A 23,967-nucleotide genomic window follows, 5' to 3' on the forward strand; every position below is an offset into this window, starting at 1 on the left:
GCCTACTGTAACGTCTACATTTATATAAAATATATAAATAAATGCAACATTTATGAACACATACAGCCCATTACAGTCTCCGTTTTGTTACCAATTACAGATAAACTACACACAACATATATTTAGTCCTTATTTGGGTTCAAAAACAACACGCAACATATAACCCACAGTCAGAGCAAACCTCTCATCTGTATCTTTAATCTTCGCCAGCACATGTAACCTCTGTTAGAAAGTAATTCCGTCATTCCGAGTGCATAATAGTCCAATAGGCGATGATAATAGTTAAACATGGCAGTTTGTTCATGGTTTGGGTTGGTGAAAGAATCTTTTTCTCCTTTGTTATTACCGGCTTTGCCAATGTTTTTTTTTTGCGCTTTACTCTCGCGTTTGTGCGTTTCTGAAAGGATCAGATGTAAGAAGAGTTTCAATAATCATGCGCACTTTATAATCAGCTTAAGTAGTTCGTTATTTCAAATATAGAAGCGTACACAAGTCTAGCTCCGCCTTTTGGTACCCTTTTGTCGTGCTAGGTACTATTTGCAAAGGGTACCCAAAAAGTGGTACGGCCATAAAAGCATACCGTTCCAAACCGTGCCACTCAGGGGAAATGGGCCATAAGCTGAACTACCGTAAATCTCCAATCCCTCAGGCGGCACTACATCAATAATCGTCATTCATCTATAAGCGATATCACCACATGGGCTCAGGACAATTTTGTCAAGTACCACAATACGTAGTTACATACACAAATGCCAGTTAAAACTGTACTGTGCCAAAAGGAAGCCCTATGTTGACAGTGTCCAGAAGCGCTGTCGACTTCTCTTGGCTCTGAGGCTTCTGGGATGGCAGTGGAAATGTGTACTGTGGTCAGATGAATCAGTTTTTCAGGCATTTTTTGGGAGAAATGAACTCCGTAGGCTCTGGACCAAAGAAGAAAAGGATTGACTGTTACCAGCAACAAGTACAAAAGCCAGGGTCTGTCATGGTCAAGTTCCCTTGGCAAAGGTAACTTGCACTTTTGTGATGGCATCGTTAATGCTGAATATATAGAGATTTTGGAGCACAATATGCACTACTAGTGCAACATGCACAGTATCTCTACTTTCATCCTGTCTCTACAGACATCATCCTGTCGATCAAGCTATATTTTAACTAACATTTGACTTAATTAATTCATATGAATTAGCCACTAAACTGACAAAACCAAAAGTAGTTACGTTTCCTCGTGCAATCAGGCAGGATATTCACTTTGCAGTTTCGTTAATGATAGCAGAAATGGACAACTTACACTAAATCTGTGTCACAAATGGATATTTGTGATGGATATAGCCGTCACTTTTTGTGGTCCTCTGACACATTTACATTTTCCTAAGTAATTGCTGAAGAAACGTGTTCAAATTTAAGACCAGCTACAGTTAATAAGGTATTTAAAAATCAAAACAGGAGGCTAATTTTTTCACTTAAAGTAAATGGTAATTTCTGAACGCTATATTCTTTGTAAATTTACAGTTGAAGCCAGAATTTTTAGCCCACCTGTTTATTTTTTTCCCCAATTTCTGTTTAACGAAGAGAAGATTTTTTCAACACATTTCTAAACATAATAGTTTTAATAACTCATTTCTAATAACTGATTTATTTTATCTTTGCCATGATGACAGTAAATAATATTTGACTAGATATTATTCAAGACACTTCTATACAGCTTAAAGTGACATTTAAAGGCTTAACTAGGTTAATTACGTTAACTAGGCAGGATAGGGTAATTAGGCAAGTTATTGTATAATGATGGTTTGTAGACAATCGAAAAAATATATAGCTTAAAGGGGCTAATAATTTTGACCTTAAAATGGTTTAAAAATTTTAAAACTACTTTTATTCTAGCCGAAATAAAACAAATAAGACTTTCTCCGCAGGAAAAAATATTATTAGTCATACTGTGAAAATTTCCTTGCTCTGTTAAACATAATTTGGGAAAAAATTTAAAAAGAAAAGAAAAAAATCTAAAGGGGGCTAATAATTCTGACTTCAACTGTATATCCAATATTTCAATCTTGTACCCAGATTAACTTACAACAAAATAAAGATTATCTGAAATAAAATAAAACAAAATACATTAAATGTAATATTTGAACAAAATTACATTACTAAATTATCTAAAACTAAAAATTATATATATATACATACATATATATATATATATATATATATACATACATATATATATATATATATATATATATATATATATATATATATATATATATATATAATTTTTATATATATAATTTATTTTTTTATTTATTTTTTTTTTTAAACAACTGTAAAAGAAAATTATAAAAACTAATTCAAACTTTTAATTACTTTTAATTAAGAAACACAATCATATCTTAATTTTGTCATGACAATGATGTAAACCATAAAACGACTATTAATGTCAAATGTCAAGCTCAAATAACACTTAAAATACCATATATAAAAGTGTAAGTGCACTAATGCAATGATAAGCTTCACATCTATTCTTTTAAATCCTACAATAAAGGTTTCTCAAGTGCATGATTTTTGCTTCTGATTGAGTTTAATTTGTGTTTAACCCTGAACACTTCTCCAAAAAGCCCTGAGAGTTATTGAGTAATATGAAATCGCCATTTAAATGTTCATTTCATTACGTGCTTCAGTTTAACACCATGTGTGGCTCTGCCCTGGTTTTGGCTTTGATATTATTCATGAATATTGATTGACGGAGATTTTTGTGCAAAAAACGACATACACAAATTACACCTTCATCAATCTCCTTTCTTTTGCTTCATGTTAGGAATAAAAAAAGCTAAGGAAAGGTCTGACCCGTTTTGATCTTTTCTTGTCAGAACAATGAAGGTCATTGAAAACGAGGTGGAATTTAGACGGAAACTCACACTTTTAATCAAAGGGCAAAACCGCAGGAGGGCCGCCGGTGTTTTTGACAAATGTAGGGAAATAAAAAAGGCTCCCGGGTAGAATAAAGGGTAATTTTCTATCATTTCTGTGATCCAAGTGCCATGAAAAGTTCTTTTATGAAACAGGACTTTTAGAGCAAATTTTGTGAAGATTATACACATTCTTTCAGATGAATGAATGCGTTTTGAAACTGTACACCCTCTCAAGGCAGTGTTTTTATGTGCTTTCATCCTTTTAATATTTAGCTTTATTTTTTATTTCATTTGAGTTTTATGTTTTGTATATTTAATACTTCAGGTACTTTATATTTCAGGTAATACACTGAAAACAATTATTCAAAGATGTTTCTTTGGACACATTTTTTTTAAGTTATGTGGTTGTAAACTATTTATTATGGTTAAATTTAAACAAACAAATTAAGTTGAACATTACTTAATTCAATTTGTTTGTTTAAATTCAACCCAAATGAATTATTTGAAACAGTTTTGCAGACATCATTTTTTTTCAGTGTATTTTATGATCACATTTAAACAATTCTAAACATAATATCCAGTTGAAGTAAGAATTATTAGCACCCCCTTTCCCTTTCTTTTTTAAATATTTCCCAAAATATGTTTAACAGAGCATAAAGATTTTCACAGTAAGTCTGATAATATTTTTTCTACTGGAGAAAGTCTTATTTGTTTTATTTTGGATTGAATTAAAGTTAAATAAAAAAAAAACATTAAGGTCAAAACTATTAGCACCTTTAGGCTATATATTTTTTTATAATCTACAGAACAAACCATCATTATACAATAACTTGCCTAATTATCCTAACCTCCCTAGTTAACCTAATTAACCTAGTTAAGCCTTTAAATGTCACTTTAAGCTGTATAGAAGTGTCTTGAAAAATATCTAGTCAAATATTATTTACTGTCATCATGGCAAAGATAAAATAAATCAGTTATTAGAAATGAGTTATTAAATCTATTATGTTTAGAAATGTGTTGAAAAAATCTCTCCGTTAAACAGAAATTGGGGGAAAAAATAAACAGAGGGGCTAATAATTCAGGGGGGCTAATAACTATGACTTCAACTGTATATGTTTTAGTTTATGTAAAAAAATAAACTATGTAAAGGTGAACTTAAGCTTTAGTTAACAAAAATAACAATATACTAAGTGATTATTTTTTATAATTGCTTTAATTAATTAACAAATTAATTAATTAATTAATTAATTAATTAATTACTACCAATTAAAATGATATAATAATGAAAATTGTTACATTTTACATTAAAATATAGGTTTTTTACAAATGTTTTATTTGTTGTAATTGAAGTTTTAAAGGAACTCAAGTGCAAATTGTGCCGATACCAGAGATGCCCAAACTAGGGCCCTTGGGTATGGCCCATGGTAACCTATGATTTGGCCTTTCATCACATTTGAGAACTGAGGGAGAAAAACAGGCCTATGACAGAGATCGCCATTTCAAATTTAACGAAGAAAGAAAAAATTATTTATAATGTAGCCAACTGAGATTTCTTGTACCTTTCTTGCTGTATAAGCTGTTTATTTGGTCATTCTTTTAACATTTGTTGAATATACAGATTTATATTTTAAATACACCCTTTAGCTAAGTAATGAGCTGTTCATCTTCTGTGATTGTGACCATCTTTTTTTGTAAAAACAGTGATATTTCAATTGCATCCACTCCCACATTAAAAAATACTATAGTAATTTATAGGAATACTGTAGTGTTTTTGAACCATATTATAAAAATAGCCTATTTAAATTCTATAGTTGCTCTGGTATCACAACAACTATAAACATAACCCAGTACTGAAAAAACATGTTATATTTTTAAACACAATAATATTTATATAAATTACCATAGTATTTTTTCCAACACAATATTACGGCAATTCGTAACTTTTTGATTAAGTGGCTAATTCGTACGATTTCGTACAATCTAATTCATACAATTTAGTACGATTTGCTCATCCCCCAATGATGGTTGGGTTTAGGGGTGGGGTTAGATGCCACGCCTCCTTTTTAAAATCGTACAATTTCGTACGACTGAACTCGTACGAATTCGTACAAATTAGCCACTAAACTGACAAAACGTAAAATACGTTTTCTCATGAGATCAGGCTGATTTTTTCATGAGGTCATTCGTATGTGATAAAAAAATGTGAACGCGATCTCCGCCCCTGCTGACGTTTCCAGGCGGCAAAACAGCAAGATTCAGGAAGTGTCCGACTTCTGATGTATTTTTTGAGCCCTCCTCTTACTGCACACGCCTGCTCTCGTCTACAGTGCAGTCAAGGCGAGGCGCACCTCAAACGAGCCTGGTGATTCAAAAATATATGTTTTGGGGGGGCCAAATTTCGTTATATTTGATGTCAGTTGCGGACCGGAGGGAGGGGGAGGGGGCCGCAAATGGCCCGCGGGCTGGCAGTTTGAGACCCCTGATTTAAAGAAATGTTTTCCAGCTATTTTTAAATATTAGGAAATCACCAATGGCAACTTTAAAGTAATATAGTATGGTATAGTTAACTTTGGCCCACAGCCCTCAATCAAGTTTGGTTTTTGGCCCTTCATAAAAAAATCTGGGCACCCCTGGTCTATACCAATACATGTACAGTAGTTTACAGTAGTTAACTCTAAATTACAAAGTTCTTATTTTATGTTAATTTAATACTGATACATTGTAAAAAAAATGCTTGTTCTACACAATCGATTTGTGTTGGGACAACATGAAGAAATTAAAATAACTTATTAGTATTTACAAATTTAAGGGTATTGAGCATAAAACAATTAAGTTGTCCTAAAAAAACTCAAGAATTAAGTTGTTTCCGCTTAATTTAAATCGGATGTTTGAACAAACAGCAAACTTCATTTTTTGAGTGCATCTCTCCAAAATCATAATTGGGTTATCACTGAAAGATCAACACACATAATGTAAAATGATTCTAACTTAACTGCACTATATTTTACATTTTTATTTTAAAATACCATGTTTCAAGACTTCATACTTAGATATTGCTTGATAATGTTAGCAGGTTTGGCATGCTGTCCCGGAAGAGAACCCTGAGCTCGGAGATAATTGAGCCCAAGGCTCCCACCTGGTCAATGAGCATGTAAGGGGGGTACAAGATCATAATAGTTCTCGAGAGCTCCCTAAATTCGTTCAGCCTATTCCTTATCAGGAGCAGCCCTAGAGGTGCATACCCATGCCGTGAAGCTCAGTACTAAAGAACTCATATACTGTTCCTATTGATTTGTTTAATTCACTTATGTCGCATGTTTTTGGACTGTGGGAGGAAACTGGAGTACTCTGGGAAAACGAAGATGAGGAAGTAAAGTTACATGGGATATTTATGTTTAGTTTGGAATGATCCGATTGGCTTGCTAATGATTAGGGATGGGGGACCGGCCACGATCAATCATATCACGTGCTCTTCTCGAAATTAGTTTGTTAAACTTCACACTTCACTTGACATTTCTTTGTAAAATGTGTACAATTTCCAAAGTAAAAACCAAATCAACACATAACTTTAACCTCCTAAACTTATAAATAGCCCAGATTGATGAAAAAATAAATAAATAAATAAATAAAAGTCAAGAACACTTGACAAAGGTGCCATAAGAAAAGTCAACGAGTTCTGAGTATCGGCTCCAGATAATTAAAACTTAGACAGAGATAAATTCCAGCGCCGGTTAATTACACAGAGGTGGGCAGAAATGGCACAGAGCCCATCAGCGCTGGATACCAACCCTATTCCTTCCAATATTTAGCATTTGTAGGGCACACATACTCCAAAAGACACTCTGAAGGGCACCAAAAGAAGAGCACTCTGAATTAACTAATGAGAATAATGCCTCCAGACAAAGGTAACGCGTTTTGAAGGTGAAGGGAATGAAAAGTGGGAAGAAATGCATCTTAAATGCTATACTTCAGATTATGATTATATGCGGGAGGGTATTACAGTGAGTTCTTTGAAGTTGGGGACTAAAAGTGAATGTGAAGTGCACTTCAAAGGGTGGGAAAAGTCTCTCTGGTATCAATATGTCATATTCCCTTCCTTCAGTATTTTGTCTGTATACTTTACCTTGTGGAAAATAAGTCGTGCCATATTAGGTCCTGTTTACACCTGGAATTTACATTATGGAAAATAAGTCATACCTATCTATATTTCGGTCCTGTTTACACTTGGAATTTACATGCGTTTTTGTTGATCCAAGCGGATGATCAATCAACACAATTTTTTAGTTTTTGGGGGACAGCTTCATTGTTTTATTTTCAATCCACTTAAATTTGTAAAAACAATTAAGCCAACTTAATCAATTTGTGTTGGGACAACATGAAGGAATTGTGTGAAAGCCAGCATTTTTTACAGTGCAAATCAAGTTTATTCTAGTTAACGAAAACGAACGACAACGAAAACTAAAATTTAAAAACATTTTTGGTTAACTGAAATAAACATAAAAACAAGAGTTTTATTAAGAACTAACTGAAACTGTATTGTGTACATATAAACCTAACAAATTATAGCAGAAACGTCCTTCGTTTTCGTCTTTGTAAATGTATTTAATACATACTGTAATCCTTTTAAAAGTAAATCTTATAAGTAATCCTGCTACCATTGGCCAGATCAAGCACTCAGTCCTCCATTGAGTCTTCACTATTGCTCCTGCGACAAAAACAACAAGTGGACAAGACAGCAGCACGGTGACAGCATTAAATACGACTCGAGCAAAGTAAAAGTATTAATTGAACACATTTGTGCCAGTACAGTTTTATTTCTGTATTAGTGATTGCGATCGTGAACAAATTGTTTTTTTAACCGGACCTTCTAAGTGAACTGGTTGAACTAATTCACCAAATTGAACTGAATCATTTAAAACGATTTGCGTCTCCAGTAAGTTAAGCAGTATTATACACAAACTTGCACACATATTGTACTTGGGGCTGCTGTCTTGTGGGCCTTTGAATTTGAATGTGAGGATGGGTAGACGGTAGTTTTCATGTACCCTCTGAATATACAGTATGTTCCAAAAAAAGTATCATTGATTGACTTTTTATTAGCCTATGCAGTATTCATCCTGATAATTTTTAATCTTGCACCTGACAAATATTTACAAAAAAAATTTACAAAAAAAACACTAAAACTAATACCGAAACTAATAAAAACTAAACTAAAACGAAGCAATTTCAAATATAGAAATAATATAAATAAATAAATATTAGTATATCTACCTCTAAAAACTAAATAAAACGAACTGAATTTGAAAACTAAAAGTCAAAATGAAATAAAACTAAAAATAATGCAAAATCTAAAACTATTACAACCTAGGTGTAAATGCAGATGTAAGTGAAGTGCAGGCTGACATGTTTCCATCATGGCCACTTTTTGTCGATTTGTCGCTGCTTTGCTTTTATTAAAAAACACAATTCTGACTATGAATTTGCCAATTAATTGTGAGAATAATTGTCAAGAAAAAAGTGTTTTCCCTCACAGAGTGAAAAATTTCCATACTATTTTTTATTTATTCATTTTTTGTGCAGTACATCTACATAAATTGAGTTGCACAAGATGAAGCGACATTTACAAGTTATTTTTGATTATAATTGTTGACATTTTTACTTAAAATGAGTTTGAAACAAGGGAAATACACAAATAATAAGTATTCAAAAAGTAAATTAAAAAAGTGAAAAAAGTGAAACTGTGGTGAAATTCATTACAAACTAGTAGGGATGTGACTAGATCTGGGACTACGAGACTAAATCGCGACGAGATTTCTTGTGGAGGTGAAAAGTTGTCTAGTGAGTTGTGATGTTATGATGGAGTGCTAGGGTGAATTTAGCACTGAAGACTGGAGGCAGGATTGGATTTGATTCGCTCATCAAGTGCTTTGAACACACCTGACAAGCTGGCCTCGGAGCTGCGCATTACTCGTTTGGGGCGTAAGAGTGTGACGTATTCGATTTTTTTTCTTCGAGTTCAAGGGTTGCCGCGTCCAAAAGCATAGGCTGCTACAACAGCGGCAGCCACACGCATTAACCATGGCTCATAACATACAATGGAATAGCGTTTTAGATATGCTTAAAGCCATAATCATTGTAAACACTAATCGAATTAAGATATGTGGAGTATTCCTATTTCAGTCACATTATTGAAGTGCATTGAATCCAACTATTACCGTTGTGTAGGACTTTTAGCTGCGTTTTGCGACAAGATAAGCCATACACACTCTGCTGTTTGACACTTCTCTGCACCCATCAAGTCAGTAAATGACCACAGACACACATCTCCTCAGAGTGCATGCATACACAGTGAACTCCTGGAGACGCATACACCCGTCGTCGTCATTATCATCACTGAATACACGTTTATGCTGTGTGGAAAAAAACATAAGCTGTTGCTGAATGAAAGTGAAACTGTTCAAAGATTGTTGAAAAATGTGAAACTAAACAGGGGAGAAGCCAGTCGAGTGTATAGCTATATATTTAGCAGTGTTTGCATGTCCTTTATGGCACAATTCATTCAAATAAATGTAAAATAACATTCATTACAAGTTGATTTTCAAAAGCACCTGAATTGTTTTACATTTTGTGATTTTTCTTTATTTTTCATTCATATATTAGCAAATATTTAGCAATGTTTGCATGTCTTTTGCTATATAAAATTAATTAAAATAGAAGTAAAATAACATAAGTTGGTTTTAAAAAAGCACCTAAATAGTTTTGCATTTTGTGATGTTTTTTTCAGTATTTCATCATTGAAGATTTCTCAAAAATACTGTAAAAATCTTGTCTCGTCTCGTTCTCGTGAACCCAATCTCGTGTCTCGTCTCGTCTTGTGGAGTAAGCGTCTCGTCACACCCCTACAAACTAGTTTTATCTACGTCAAGCTAAACAGTTGTATTTTAAAGTGAAATTAAAACTAGCAATGTGTGGAAAATGCATCGTCTTTTCTCACAATCTCAGCACATTTAGAACATAAAACACTTAGAATCTGGTATACAAGTCCAGTTATTTGTACCAAAAACAAGATTATTTCTCACCAAAAAACATACTATTTTATATTTTGTGGAATTTATGGCTAATTAAGTTTGCACAACATTTTTATCTGTACAAAAAAGGTACTTTTTTGTAAACACTTAAGCATGAAGAAGTGTAAGCCTCATGAAAATGAGACCTACGCCCTACCAAAACATAAAACAGTGTTGTACAGACTCTCACAGTAGTCATCTGATGACATCAGTAAGAACTGTGATGTATTTCAGGATCCTAGGCAGAAATTACAACTTCAAAGCACCATCTTTCACTTCATCTACAACAATATGGCATCTGTAGGAAAAAAATTCATGAACAATATGAGCTTCTCAAACACTCTAAATACGCGACTCGAGCTGTGGTTTCAGACCTACAAAGCCGTCCCTTTGTGTTAATCCACTCAAGTGTGGCACTGGAAATCGCATTACAGCCCACTAGAAGTGAAGAGAAACCTCTGTGAGAACTTCTGACCTGAGATTCACTGGGCAAATTTAGACTTGCGCTTTCGGTCAGTGATGTGTGTGTCTCTGTGTGTTTCATACTGGCAAGGTTGTCAAGGTGGACAGACTGATCCCAGGACGACTGATCCCAGCTGTGATCCGATTCCACAAGGAAAAGAGACACTTTGACACGAACTCCACGTCGCAATCGTCTGTTACAACTCAGCATAGCCTTAAAGTAGCAGTGCACCTGAAAATTTCATTCTGTCATCATCAGTGGTGCAAAGTAACAAATTACAAAATACTCAACTTAGGGTAATTGAGTAGTTTTTCTCAGAAATTGTAATTTACTAAGCAGTTTTAAAAATATGTACTTTTGCTTTCTCTTGAGTACATCAAATAACATTGTCCTTAGACGCTGGCTAGACATTGAATTTTGGTCACCTGACATCACAACCTAAATCTTACCTAATATTAACGTCTTTGTGTGCCTGCTGGCCAATAACTAAATGCACTACAGAAAGTTACGTTTATACACATCCACAAATGACATGTAAATGCGTCAGCTTTTTAGAGCATAATACTCACTACTCACTACTATTGAGTACTTTTGAAAGGGCTACTTTTACTCATACTTTGAGTAATATTTACAAAAGATACTTTTACTCTACTTCCACTACAATTTTGGGCAAGTAATAGTACTTTTACCTAAGTATGAATTTTCAGTACTCTTTCCACCATTGGTCATCATTTTCTCATCCTCCACTAGTTCCAAACATGTTTGAGTTTCTTTCATTTGTTAAAGACACAAGTAGATGTCAACAGACAAAGCGTTTTAAAAGTTTCCAGTTTTGGGCTGCAAATATTTTCATGCAAATGAGCATTACCTACCGCGCATATATATATATATATATATATATATATATATATATATATATATATATATATTGTGTATCATCTTAAAGGGTCAGTTCACTTAAAAATGAAAATTCTACTTACATAATATACACTCACCGGCCACTTTATTAGGTCCACCTGTCCAACTGCTCACTAACGCAAATTTCTAATCAGCCAGTGACATGGCAGCAACTCAAGACGATTTGCTGCAGTTCAAACTAAGCATCAGAATGGGGGAAAAAGGTGATTTAAGTGACTTTCACCGTGGCATGGTTGTTGGTGCCAGACGGGCTGGTCTGAGTATTTCAGAAACTGCCAATCTCCTAGGATTTTCACGTACAACCATCACTAGGGTTTACAGAGAATGGTCTGAAAAAGAGAAAATATCCAGTGAGCGGCAGTTCTGTGGGTGCAAATGCCATGTTGTTGTCAGAGGAGAATGGCCAGACTGGTTCCATTTACATTTACATTTACATTTAGTCATTTAGCAGACGCTTTTATCCAAAGCGACTTACAAATGAGGACAAGGAAGCAATTTACACAACTATAAGAGCAGCAGTGAACAAGTGCTATAGACAAGTTTCAGGTGTGTAAAGTCTAAGAAGCAAAGCATTAGTAAAAAAATTTTTTTTTTTTTTTTGAGAGAGAGAGAGAGAGAGTAATAACCTCTCATTACAACTGAGGTATAAAGAAGAACATTTTTTCTGAATGCACAACACGTCTAATCTTGAAACGGATGGGCTATAGCAGCAAAAGACCACACCGGGTGCCACTCCTGTCAGCTACAATTCACACAGGCTCACCAAAATTAGACAATAGAAGAGTCTTGATTTCTGCTGCGACATTCAGATGGTAGGGTCAGAATTTGATGTCAACAACATGAAAGCATTGATCTATCCTGCCTTGTATCAACGGTTTAGGCTGGTGGTGGTGGTGTAATGGTGTGGGGGATATTTTCTTGGCACACTTTGGGCCCATTAGTACCAATTGAGCATCGTGTCAACACCACAGCCTACATGAGTATTGTTACTGACCATGTCCATCCCTTCATGACTACAGTGTACCCATCTTCTGATGATGGCTACTTCCAGTAGGATAATGCGCAATGTCATGATAGCACAAATCATCTCAAACTGGTTTATTAATCATGACAATGAGTTCACTGCACTCAATTGGTCTCCACAGTCACCAGATCTAAATCCGTTAAAACACCTTTGGGATATGCTGGAATGGGAGATCATGGATGTGCCGCTGACAAATCTGCAACAACTGCGTGATGCGATCATGTCAATATGGACCAAAATCTTTGGAATATTTCCAGTACCTTGTTGAATCTATGCCATGAAGGATTAAGCCAGTTCTTAAGGCAAAAAGGGGTCCAAGCCGGTACTAGTAAAGTGTACCTAATAAAGTGACCGCTGAGTGTATAAGAACAATATCTTTTTAAGATACTGTCTCTTTAAGAGTCCGGGTGGTCAAACTGAAAAACTATGGAATAGCGCACTGTATCTACATTCTTCAAATACAATAAATCTACAAAAAAATCTATCCCATTACATTCACTGTCTACAACACGAATTAGTGCTCACGTGCATCAACATATGTCTCATCCAACAGAGGGAATCAATAACTGAAAAAAAGACCTGTTCCTTACACTACGTGATAACATGAACCCAACGACACAATCTGAACCTCTATAAAAGTCATTTCCATGTTAATGAATGATATATTGAAATATCTGGCAAGGAGAAAACCTCATTGTCAAAGCAAACTAATCTTCGACAGAACGATATGGCATGCGCAGATTACATTTATGGAGCCTGACAATGGCATCAGAAAGACGGGGGGTCCAAACAGGAATACGGGGATTTGAAAGAAATTAATTATATTTTGTTTCCACGTGACGCGAAGATGGTGGTTGTAAGATTACCGAGGTGCTTCTAATGCATAGGTGAATAGAATGGGAAGAGGATTAATAAACCAAGTCACTTGAGAGATTGAGTTTCCACGCATCAAATCTTCAAAATGCAGGAGATATTTGCATATTTAAAGGAGCAGATGTGCAAAAATGGAAAATTGTGTCTATTTTCTACACCCCATGTGTGTTAAACATATAGGCATGCAACGATTATAGATTTTGGTTGTACGATTACAGTCTGAGGAATAATCATGGTTTCACGGTTATCGCGATTATTATGCATTCATTCATTTCAAAACACTACTAGTCTAGAAATTTACATGAAAACTCCTTATATTTTAAAGTGTTATTTATTGCTGCTCAGTAACCAATACAGCACAAAATAATAATAAAAACAAACAATAGTCCATTTCTCCTTGGACTTAAAAGTAAGTTAAAAAAGGTTTTTGGAATTCAAACATAAGTAATAATTTTGCACTGAAAATAAATGACAGAACAATGAATGAATGAATGAATGAATAAATAAATAAATAAATAAATAAATAAATAAATAAATAAATAAATAAATAAATAAATGTAAAAAATTATATTTTGTCTAATGTTAAGCTACATATTAGCTGAAGGCTGGTTTATACTTCGGCATCGAGTGATCTGCGTGACCCACTGCGCCTGCCTTGCGGGTTGCTGTGCATTTTTACTTCTGCACACTCTTTGTGTTGCTCTGCAATAACACTTCCAAAATGCTAGCTGGCAGTAGGTGTTTATGTTCCTCTGTGTCGAGTTTCTTTGCTGGTGTTTTGTTTTTTCTGAACATGTGCATGTCAGCGAACTTGGGACGCAGGGAGGAGTTGACCATGACGACAGGGTTCGCTTCCACTGATGAACGATTCCAGAAAGCTTGTAAAACAAAAGCCAAAAATGAAATAAAGTAAATAACAGGGTGAGAATGTGGTAAAATCTGAAAACTTGGTAAAAATCAGGCTGCCGCTTTTCTTTTTTTGGATTGCTTTACAAAACACAGTCGGTTGGGTTTAGGGAAGTGGGAGGGAACTGGTCAATCGGTGCTTTTTAAAGCACTATTGGATGGGTTTAGGGGAGGGGGTTTGTGGGGGTAATCGGTCGGTTGGTCAGTCAGTTAGTCAATGCGTTGACAGCGGCCTCTGGTGGATTTACGCGAAAAGAGCATGTGCAAATGGCAATTGCAAGAGAAATTTGAGATCTCGAAAAGCATACACAGCGACCTCTGGTGGATTCGCGAAAACAAAAACTGCAAAAAACATACCTCCTGGGAGGTATTTGGCACTCTCCAGAAATGTATATAGGGGTAGGTTCAGAATGAGCCTGGATTGATGGTTTCGGACACCACTAGAAATGGTTGCTCTCTTTAATAAAGCACTATTGAAGAGTATAGGGGGTGATTTTGGATAAAAACCCATGCATCTGTGCACATATGGTCCAGTAGTTCACCATTGTTGACATTCACATGTTCACCAAATATATATATATTTGTAGTTCAAACAGTAACTCATTTTTAAAACTTTACATTTTCAGGCCAAAATGATAAAATTTAGCAAATGAATGGCCAAAATGCATACAAAGTTTAGAGGTTTTAGTTGAAGAAGTGTAAACGCTCCCCTGTGTGAGCATTCTCTAATTCCAAACCTCTTCAGCAGACGGATTTGGAGAATTCAAGCACTCGTGAGGCTAAGATGAATGCAGCTGGAGCCACAAGGCTATTTGTCCTGTGAACCACCACTCATCTGTCTTTTCTCAGCTTTGCTGTCGTCCCGAATGCAAACGCATAGAGGAAGAACTCCAACAGGCCATTTTCTTCTTGGAGCAAATATGATTTCCAGCGATGCTGCTGGTGTTGTTCATTTATTAGCAGCCAGCAGCTGTGTGCACAATAGCCAAAGCTTGGGAGCTGTCCAGTGCTGAAAACACAGGATAAAAATACCAGGGAACAAGACAGAAAAGCTGCTATTGAAGGACCGAGCGCCTCGAGTAGCACTGTGCAAATTGCTGGCATAATTATCAGGCTTCTTTTCCTTCTGGACCTCTCCCACAGGGTAAGCGATAAAACATTTTCTAAATGAATCTTTAAACCGCAAGGTAGTGTGTTTTTGTCTGAGCGGCCCTGTGAGCCAAATGGAATCTATTCAAGACAGAAAAAGGAATTAGGGCTGAAAAGAAATTAAAATTAATCTTTCCTTTTCCCTCTGCGAAGTTAAACTCTTACGGTCCCGTTTCCAAAGCAGCAAAAACAGAGCAGGTGTCATGATTCATTTATGGTGTTTAAGGAGGCAAATGCCCATTCTGAATAATGTATCTCCAGGTACGGGTGCCGATAAATATTCAGACTTTGGGTGAAGGTGGATTGGCGGGTGACACATGTAGTAGAGACAGCAGCTGCCAACTGTTTCCTCTGGCTCATGGGATTAGACACAGCTAGTCTTTCTTGTCAGCTGTCAATCAAGAGCTGGTGTGTGCGCACACACACACACCATGAAATGCCAACCTGGATGAATGAGGGCATAAATTAGGACATTTACTGGCATCTATTTGCCCCAAACATAAACAGAATATCACCTCAGCTCACTTAAAGGGATAAATCACCCAAAAATGGAAATTCGGTCACCATTTACTTGCCTTTTACTTGTTTGACTTTCTTTGTTGAACACAAAAGAAGATATTTTGAAGAAAGGTAAAAATCTTTAACTATTGACTATAGTATTTTTTTTCTCCCTACACTGAAAAAATAATCCGTATTTTTTTAAACGTAAAATAACAGATGTTAAATTACTGAAATTTACCGTAAAAAAGCAGATGTTAAATTAAATACAGAAATTCATCAGAAATTTAAATTTAAGGAAATTTCTGTAATTTAATGTCCGTTATTCTACAGTAATTTTTTTTGCAATTTAACATTTGTTATTTTACCGTAAATTTCTGTAATTTAATGACCGTTATTCTACAGCAAATTTCTGTAATTTAACATCCGTTACTCTACGGTAAATTTCTGTAATTTAACGGCCATAATTCTTTGATAAATTTCTGTAATTTAACATTTGTTATTCTATGGTAAATTTCTGTAATTTAACAGCTGTTATTCTACCGTAAATTTCTGTAATTTAACAGCCATTATTCTACGGTAAATTTCTGTTATTTAACATTCGTTATTCTATGGTAAATTTCTGTAATTTAACGTCCATTATTTTACAATAAATTTCTGTAATGTAATGGCCGTTATTCTATGGTAAATTTCTGTAATTTAACGTCCGTTATTCTACGAAAATTTTTTGTATTTTAATGGCCGTTATTCTACGGTAAATTTCTGTTATTTAACATCCGTTATTCTACAGTAAATTTCTGTAATTTAACGTCCGTTATTCTACGGTAAATTTCTGTAATTTAACGTCCGTTATTCTATGATAAATTTCTGTAATTTAACATCCATTATTCTACACTAAATTTCAGTAATTTAATGGTCGTTTTCTACGGTAAATTTCTGTAATTTAACGTCCGTTATTTTACAATAAATTTCTGTAATTTAATGGCCGTTATTCTACGGTAAATTTCTGTTATTTAACATCCGTTATTCTATGGTAAATTTCTGTAATTTAACGTCCGTTATTCTACGAAAATTTTTTGTATTTTAATGGTCATTATTCTACGGTAAATTTCTGTTATTTAACATCCGTTATTCTATGGTAAATTTCTGTAATTTAACGTCCGTTATTCTATGATAAATTTCTGTAATTTAACAGCCATTATTCTACGGTAAATTTCTGTTATTTAACATCCGTTATTCTAGGGTAAATTTCTGTAATTTAACATCCATTATTCTACACTAAATTTCGGTAATTTAATGGTCGTTTTCTACGGTAAATTTCTGTAATTTAATATCAGTTATTCTACGGTAAATTTCTGTTTTTTGGGCCCAACAGCCCCAACTGGCGGAAAAAAAACTGAAAAATTATGGATTTTTTTATGGAAGTCAATGGTAACATGTTTTAGCTTGCATCAAAATATCTTCTTTTGAGTTCAACAGAAAAAAAAAAACTCATAAAAGGTTTGAAAGCACATAAAGAATCACATAAAAAAACTATCCAATTAAGGAACTATCCCACTAAGGGGTTGGTTCTCCTCAAAAAATAAAAATAAAAAATGAAGACATCATTTGCTCAATAATGTCTAAATCCACAAGAAATCTGTTCAACTTCTAGAGAGAATTTTCTGTTCCTACATTAAATATCTGAAACTCTGGTGCTTCACAGTGTTCATAAAGACCTCCAAAAACAATCCTCGAAAGGCATATCAATACTTTATATGTTGAGGATATGTTATTGCTGGCGATTAGCTGACTAGTCTAACAAACCTCCAGACAGTCAAGAAAATAGCATGTATCATGAATCATTCATGCTGCTGAAATGTGTCTGCATTTTGATAACTGTAAATTAAACATAAGCATTCATTTATTCACCACTATCCATAACACAAGCGTTTTCTGCACTGATAGAGGATATGACCATTTTTACATAAACAATTTGTATACAAACATATAACATAAACTGATTGGCAACATTCAACACTTATAAATATTTTGTTTACTTATCTGTTAGTGCGTGTTTGTATCCGTCTAGGTCTATAGAAGTAAGCAAAAACCAACATACACTGAAAAAAGTGTTGCATGCAAAACTGTTGCAAACAATTTATTTGTGTTGAATTTAAACAAAGAAATTAAATTTAATAATGTTCAACTTAATTTGTTTGTTTAAATTCAGTCCAAATAAATTGTTTACAACCACTTAACGCAAAAAAAAATTTAGTAAATCCAAGGAATCCTCTTTGAATAATTTTTTTCAGTGTAGGCTAATTCTGAAAATCGAAAATTGGGTCAATCGGTGCTTTTGAAAACACTATTGGTTGGGTTTAGGGAAGGAGAAAGGTGGATCAGTCCAACGCAATCTCACGGCAATTCGTAACTTTTTGATTTAGTGGCAAATTTGTATGAATTTGTATGATCAAATTTAGCATGATTTGCATATCACCCAATGATGGTTGAGTGTAGGGTTGGGGTTAGGTGCCACGCCTCCATTTTAAAAATCGTACAATTTTTACGACTGAACTCGTACGAATTTATGCGAATTAAGCCACTAAACTGGTCAGGCTGGTCAGTCGATCAGTCAGTCAATTGGTCAGTCAGTCGACAATGACCTCTGATGGATTTACACGAAAACAGCAAGCAAGAATGGTACACGTGAGAGAAATTTGAGGACTCAAAAAGTGTACATAGCGGCCTCTGGTGGATTTGTGAAAACAAAAACTGCAACAAAAAAAAAAACCTCCTGAGACATACTTGCACTCTCCAGAAATGTATAGCTTGGTGCTCTCCAGAAATGTAAATAGCGGTACATTTTCAGAATGAACCTGGGTTGGAAAAACAAATCGGATCAATAGTATTTTAAGAAATAGGAGAAGAATGCTTGTAAATTAATGAAAAAAAAAAAGATGGATAAAAAAATTGTGGGGACTAGTAACAATCAGTCATGATAATAAGAATGATAATATTAAAAAGTTAAGGAAGAACAAGGAAGGGAGCATGCAAAAACAATATCGAAACAAGTACTGAGTACACCCCATTTTGAAAAAGAATATTTCTATACATTTCTCAGTGAATATAGACAATGTACTCTGGTGCATTTAAACAAACCAGATTTAATAAACAGATATATTTATTTAAATAACATTTTAGTCACCAAACTAATACATTTAAATTCAAGCAAAACATTGCTAAACAAATTTACAAACCATAAACTTTTAACTAAATCTTTTAAATGTTTTTGCTTCTCTTGATTTTTCCTCTTTTTTTTTTATTTGTATTTAATATATTTCTATAACATATAAATTTGGTTGTACTAGTTTTTGGACCATTATCGTAAGTTATTTTGTTAGATACGCTCCAGATTAGGCTTTAGTACTGACTAATCGAATGTATATGCACAGATATAATATTGTATAGCTTTCTATTAAAAATATGAATTTAAAAGATAGATTTGTGAGAGGTGTACTCATATATGCTGAGCACTGTGTATGCATGTATGTGCTGTATGTACAGTATATGTATACAATGTAGACATGAACAACTGAATGAATTTACAATGTACAACGCAAGTATAAACTCAAAATACAAACATATTTAAATAAACGTTAATAATCAAAAGTCAGCACATATAAAAGATAGTGTTGTTCATTGGCAAGTCAAGCACTACACTTCAGTGTTTCAATTGACTTCTTGTATACACATGACAGACATAATGCTGTAATTATTATGACTTTGTAATATGCTTTCAACTTGAAAATATGATTTTATCATATTATTAACATAATTTGAACGCACTGTTAGATTGATTCCTGCTTGTTAGTGGCTCTGATGCAAATGCAGATTCCACAGCTTGAGACCAAAGTTAATTTGGGGTTGAACGGTCTGTTTTAAAATGACCTTTGTCAATTTTTCATCACTGACAAAGCACTCTTCAACATGACTTATAAGTTTCTTTAAATTGCATCTACCAAGAGTTTCCTCTGTAATTTTGGTAAGCTTGGTCCATTAAGCACAGCGCATGCTAATTTACGACAAGGACATTATCTCCAGGAATTTGAAAGCATTTAGCTGTCTGGATGCTATTCAAGTACAATTTCAATTCCACCTGTCAGCACAATCCCCCCCTCGTACGATTGTTGGCACTAACCTACGCAGTCGAGCGGAAACACGCATTATTAAAATGTGAGAATCAATCAAGTGCCCTCTAAAAGTCACCCAGCGCCAAAACGGTTGCGCTCTGAGGCAATTTTCACGTTTTCTTCAAGAGACAACATGCTCAGAGGTGCTCCGCTGGCATTTATGATTATACAGGGAGAAGAAGAGGCCGCTCAGATAAAGAGCAGAATGGATGCCCCAAGGAGAAATATACAGAGGGTTTGGAGCACACATGAAAGGCTGCTTGGTTTGGCAAGACTGTTCCGCTCCGCTGGGACTAGGGTTAGAAAAAAGGGTCTTTGAACCTGGAGGTGCTGAATCAGAGCGTTCACCCTGATATAGATGCAACCAGCAAAGGGTTGCTCGAGGGTGACAGTTTAGAAACTCAGCCTCTGCAGACACCCATATGTTGATATGGTCAATTAAAATATGATTGCACTTATACCTAATTCTGGGGCGGCGCGGTGGGTAGCGTTGTCGCCTCACAGCAAGAGGGTTGCTGGTTCGAGCCCCAGCTGGGTCAGTTGGCATTTCTGTGTAGAGTTTGCGTGTTCTCCATGTCTTCACATGGGTTTTTTACAGGTGCTCTGGTTCCCCTACAGTCCATGTGCTATAGGTGAATTGAGTAAGCTACATTATCCGTAGTGTGTGTGTGTACAGGCCTGAAGCCTGGGGGGTTTGGGTGGTTCGAAAGACAACCACTTACTGACAAAAATCAGAATTTGTCCCAAACATGAGCTCACTTGACTGCCATGCCATCATAATAAGTTAAAATAACCCATCGAAAAGGTTTTAAGACTGAGCGTAATGTTGGCTGTCGTGACTTCAGCTAGTCAGTTTTGATCAATGCAAGCAATAATTTTTCATGAGTCCAACATCCAGCTGTGCTAAAACATACAACCTGATGTAAGTGAAGTCATCTTACTGTATTGTTTTTAAATAGAGAAAACAGTTTACAAGTAACTTTTATTTTAAGTCTTGGACCTTATTCAAACAAAAAATTACCTTTAAAACGTGTGAAGCACCAAAAGCGGACCATATTAAAAATAATTTGAATACTATTTTGGTTATAGTTGTTATCCATGAATTTTCAAATGTACTTTTTTACAAGAGGCTAGAAAATTTGTAAAGCTCTACATTATTATTATTTTTTTATTCAAATGGTCAAATTCTGACTGAGGAAAGTTAAATGTGCTGGCCAGTTTGTTATTTTTAATTTGTCTTATAAATGACAATAGGCTAAATTTGTACTTTTTTTTCATATTTCTTTTTTCTAAATCTTTAGTCAATATTTTTGGTACATAAAAAAGTGTGGTTATGAAGACCACCTGACAAGCTAATTCAGCTAAAAATAGTGCTTAAAATGTATTTAAATATCATAATTAAATAGAAAATAAGGTGTATATATGCAAAATGGTCTGCTTCTTGAGGAAAAACAACCACCCCTTTCACTAGACTGGCAATGGGCCTGGTGTATGTCCTGGTCCTCAATGTTGGGGGTTGAGCATTGGGTCAACGACCCACCTCGTAAAAATTCGATGATACGAAACACCAACATGGTGTAGCTAAATATCAACTTCGGTATAAACACCCCTGGGCGTAATTAAGTAAATAATACCTAAATCTGGCCAATGCCAAGTAACAAGTGTTCATATTGGATGAAAAAAATTAAATATATATATATATATATATATATATATATATATATATATATATATATATATATATATATATATATATATATATATATATATATATATATATATATATATAGTTTGACAATAGGTAAAAAAAAATTAATGTTTAAACCTGTGTGTATATTTTTGTACCTTGCATTCCTTATGTTGTGGTGAGCAAATGTCCCCAGAAGTATGGCAATACCAGTCAATATTGTCCCGATTGGATTATTATTTTTTTTTTTTTTATCTTCATGCAACTCAAATCACAACGAATAAAGTATTTTGAAAACAAAAATTGTAGATTGTTTTCTGTGAGGGTTGGGTTTAGGTGTAGAGTTAGGGTTGGATGATACAATATACAGTTTGTACAGTATAAAAAATCATTACGTCTATGGTAGGCCCCATAAAGGCTTCTATTGTGGCATCACCCTTTTTGTTAGCTCTGGCAACATACGCCAACCAAAACCAATTGCTAGACCTTATCAAATTGCTGTGACGTGTACTTCTGCAATGCTGCAATATCTGATAGCCAACGCTCTCATTGGTAGTCACTGCATGGCTCATTTGCATAAAGTTGGGCTCCAAGTTTGCCGCATCACTTGTGTCACCGGAAATCACCAACTCTCAACACAAAAATGATGCAAACCCCTGCCATAATGACTGCCAAATAGCAAATACACTGGCGAAATGGTGTTTAAATAAAAATAAGTTCACAAACAAACAAAAGACCACCGAAGACTACATAAGACTAGAGAAGAGAAGAGAAGAGAAGAGAAGAGAAGAGAAGAGAAGAGAAGAGAAAAGAAGAGAAGAGAAGAGAAGAGAAGAGAAGAGAAGAGGGCAACGCTCTTTACGAACCTTGCCACACAGTAACCAATTTGCTGCAAACAGCTGCCTGAAATTTCCCCAGGGCACCTGGAGCCACAACTCGCACCACTTTCTATTTCTGATGCTCTTTGACAAATAACACACATCTTCACATTCACAAGTCACTCGGCTGCACTTTTCTCTTGTCAGCATCAAGACTTGTTGCAGACTGATGCAAGAAGCACCTGGAGTGCTCCGTCAGGTAGAGACTCAGGACTTCAGACCGAACTGAGACAACAGAGACAGTCACGACAGAATGCCAAGAGAAATTGGGGTCTGTCTTCCTCTCCCACCAGCTACACGCTGTCGACGGGGTGGGCACAAGACTGGCAGCGCTCAGCACTTGTCAGCTTTAAACAGCATCCAGCTGACACTCTGTGAAGAGGAAATAACAATGCAGGCTCCCTTTCGATCTCAAAATTCTCACTCGCTAGTTTCTGATGGGATTTCTTTTAACCACTTCACATCAGGGCATTACTGCGAATGACAGCTTGCAGGTCGGGGGTTATTTTAGAGGACGCAAAATGACTCACTTGTGTGGATCTGGGGAAACAGGAGATGAACATTCAAGCACTTAATAGCAATAGATATTTGAAAGTGTTGCACTAGTACTTTCCAAATCACTTAATATTTAAGTATTTAAGTGATTAAACCATATTAGAACCATACAAATACCTGATTTCTGGCATTAAACAGCACTCCACTCTATGTAAATGCCACATTTCACAACAATACACGTGTCAATCACAACAGGCATCAGAAATGGACTTTCAATATCGTTGAGCTCCTGGTTTTGTCCCCTTGACTGTCCTCTGCGCTTGGTAAGAGGGCTCTAAATAACCTGTCCTGAGCACAAAACACCCTACACCAGGTTATACATTAATAATGAAGCACTTAAGCACAATAACATCGCCAGTTCTCACCTTCTCTGAAGTAAAGCGCGTCGTCGCCTCAGAAAAGTCCACAGGAATGTCGCGTCGCCTCAGATATACAGCAGAGTATGTGATAACAGCCGCTGAGGTAAACCATTCAAGAGGATAAAAATCTGTTCAGCCTCAGAAATGCGCTCCTTACTGCGTGGAAATCATTGAGAAACCACGGTATTTCTCCTCAGCTCGCGTCTCGCGCAGAGAGGAGCTCGAAGCAGCGCGCACTTCACCGGTCGCGAGGAGACACTGAACAAAAGCGCGCGCGCGGAGGCTCAGCGGTTCCCCCTCCTCACAGCACCTCACCGCACGAGTCGAGCAGATGCTGAGGAAAGAGTGTGCGTTAGATTGGATATAGCGAGACAATTCTCTGTGGACTTCGGTGGGGGATGGATAATATTTTGCACAATATTCCAGCGATTCCGTCCTTTGTTTGGTCATTGGCTTGGGCAGATTTATTGTTCTGTATGGAGGGTGCGAATTATAGTGAATGATAGAGTCAC

General features: G+C 35.4%; 1 protein-coding gene across 1 annotated transcript in view; it reads right to left on the minus strand.

Moving 5' to 3' along the window:
- ncanb (neurocan b) overlaps window positions 1-23,686 on the minus strand; it is a 242,756-nt gene extending 219,070 nt beyond the window's left edge. The window contains exon 1 of the mRNA XM_056447233.1: window positions 23,462-23,686. The gene's annotated coding sequence lies outside the window, so the exon portion shown is untranslated. The remainder of the gene's footprint in view (window positions 1-23,461) is intronic.
- Between the last annotated feature and the right edge of the window lie 281 nt (window positions 23,687-23,967).

Source organism: Danio aesculapii, chromosome 22 (genome assembly GCF_903798145.1).
Source record: "Danio aesculapii chromosome 22, fDanAes4.1, whole genome shotgun sequence".
In the NCBI taxonomy this organism is placed as follows: domain Eukaryota; kingdom Metazoa; phylum Chordata; class Actinopteri; order Cypriniformes; family Danionidae; genus Danio; species Danio aesculapii.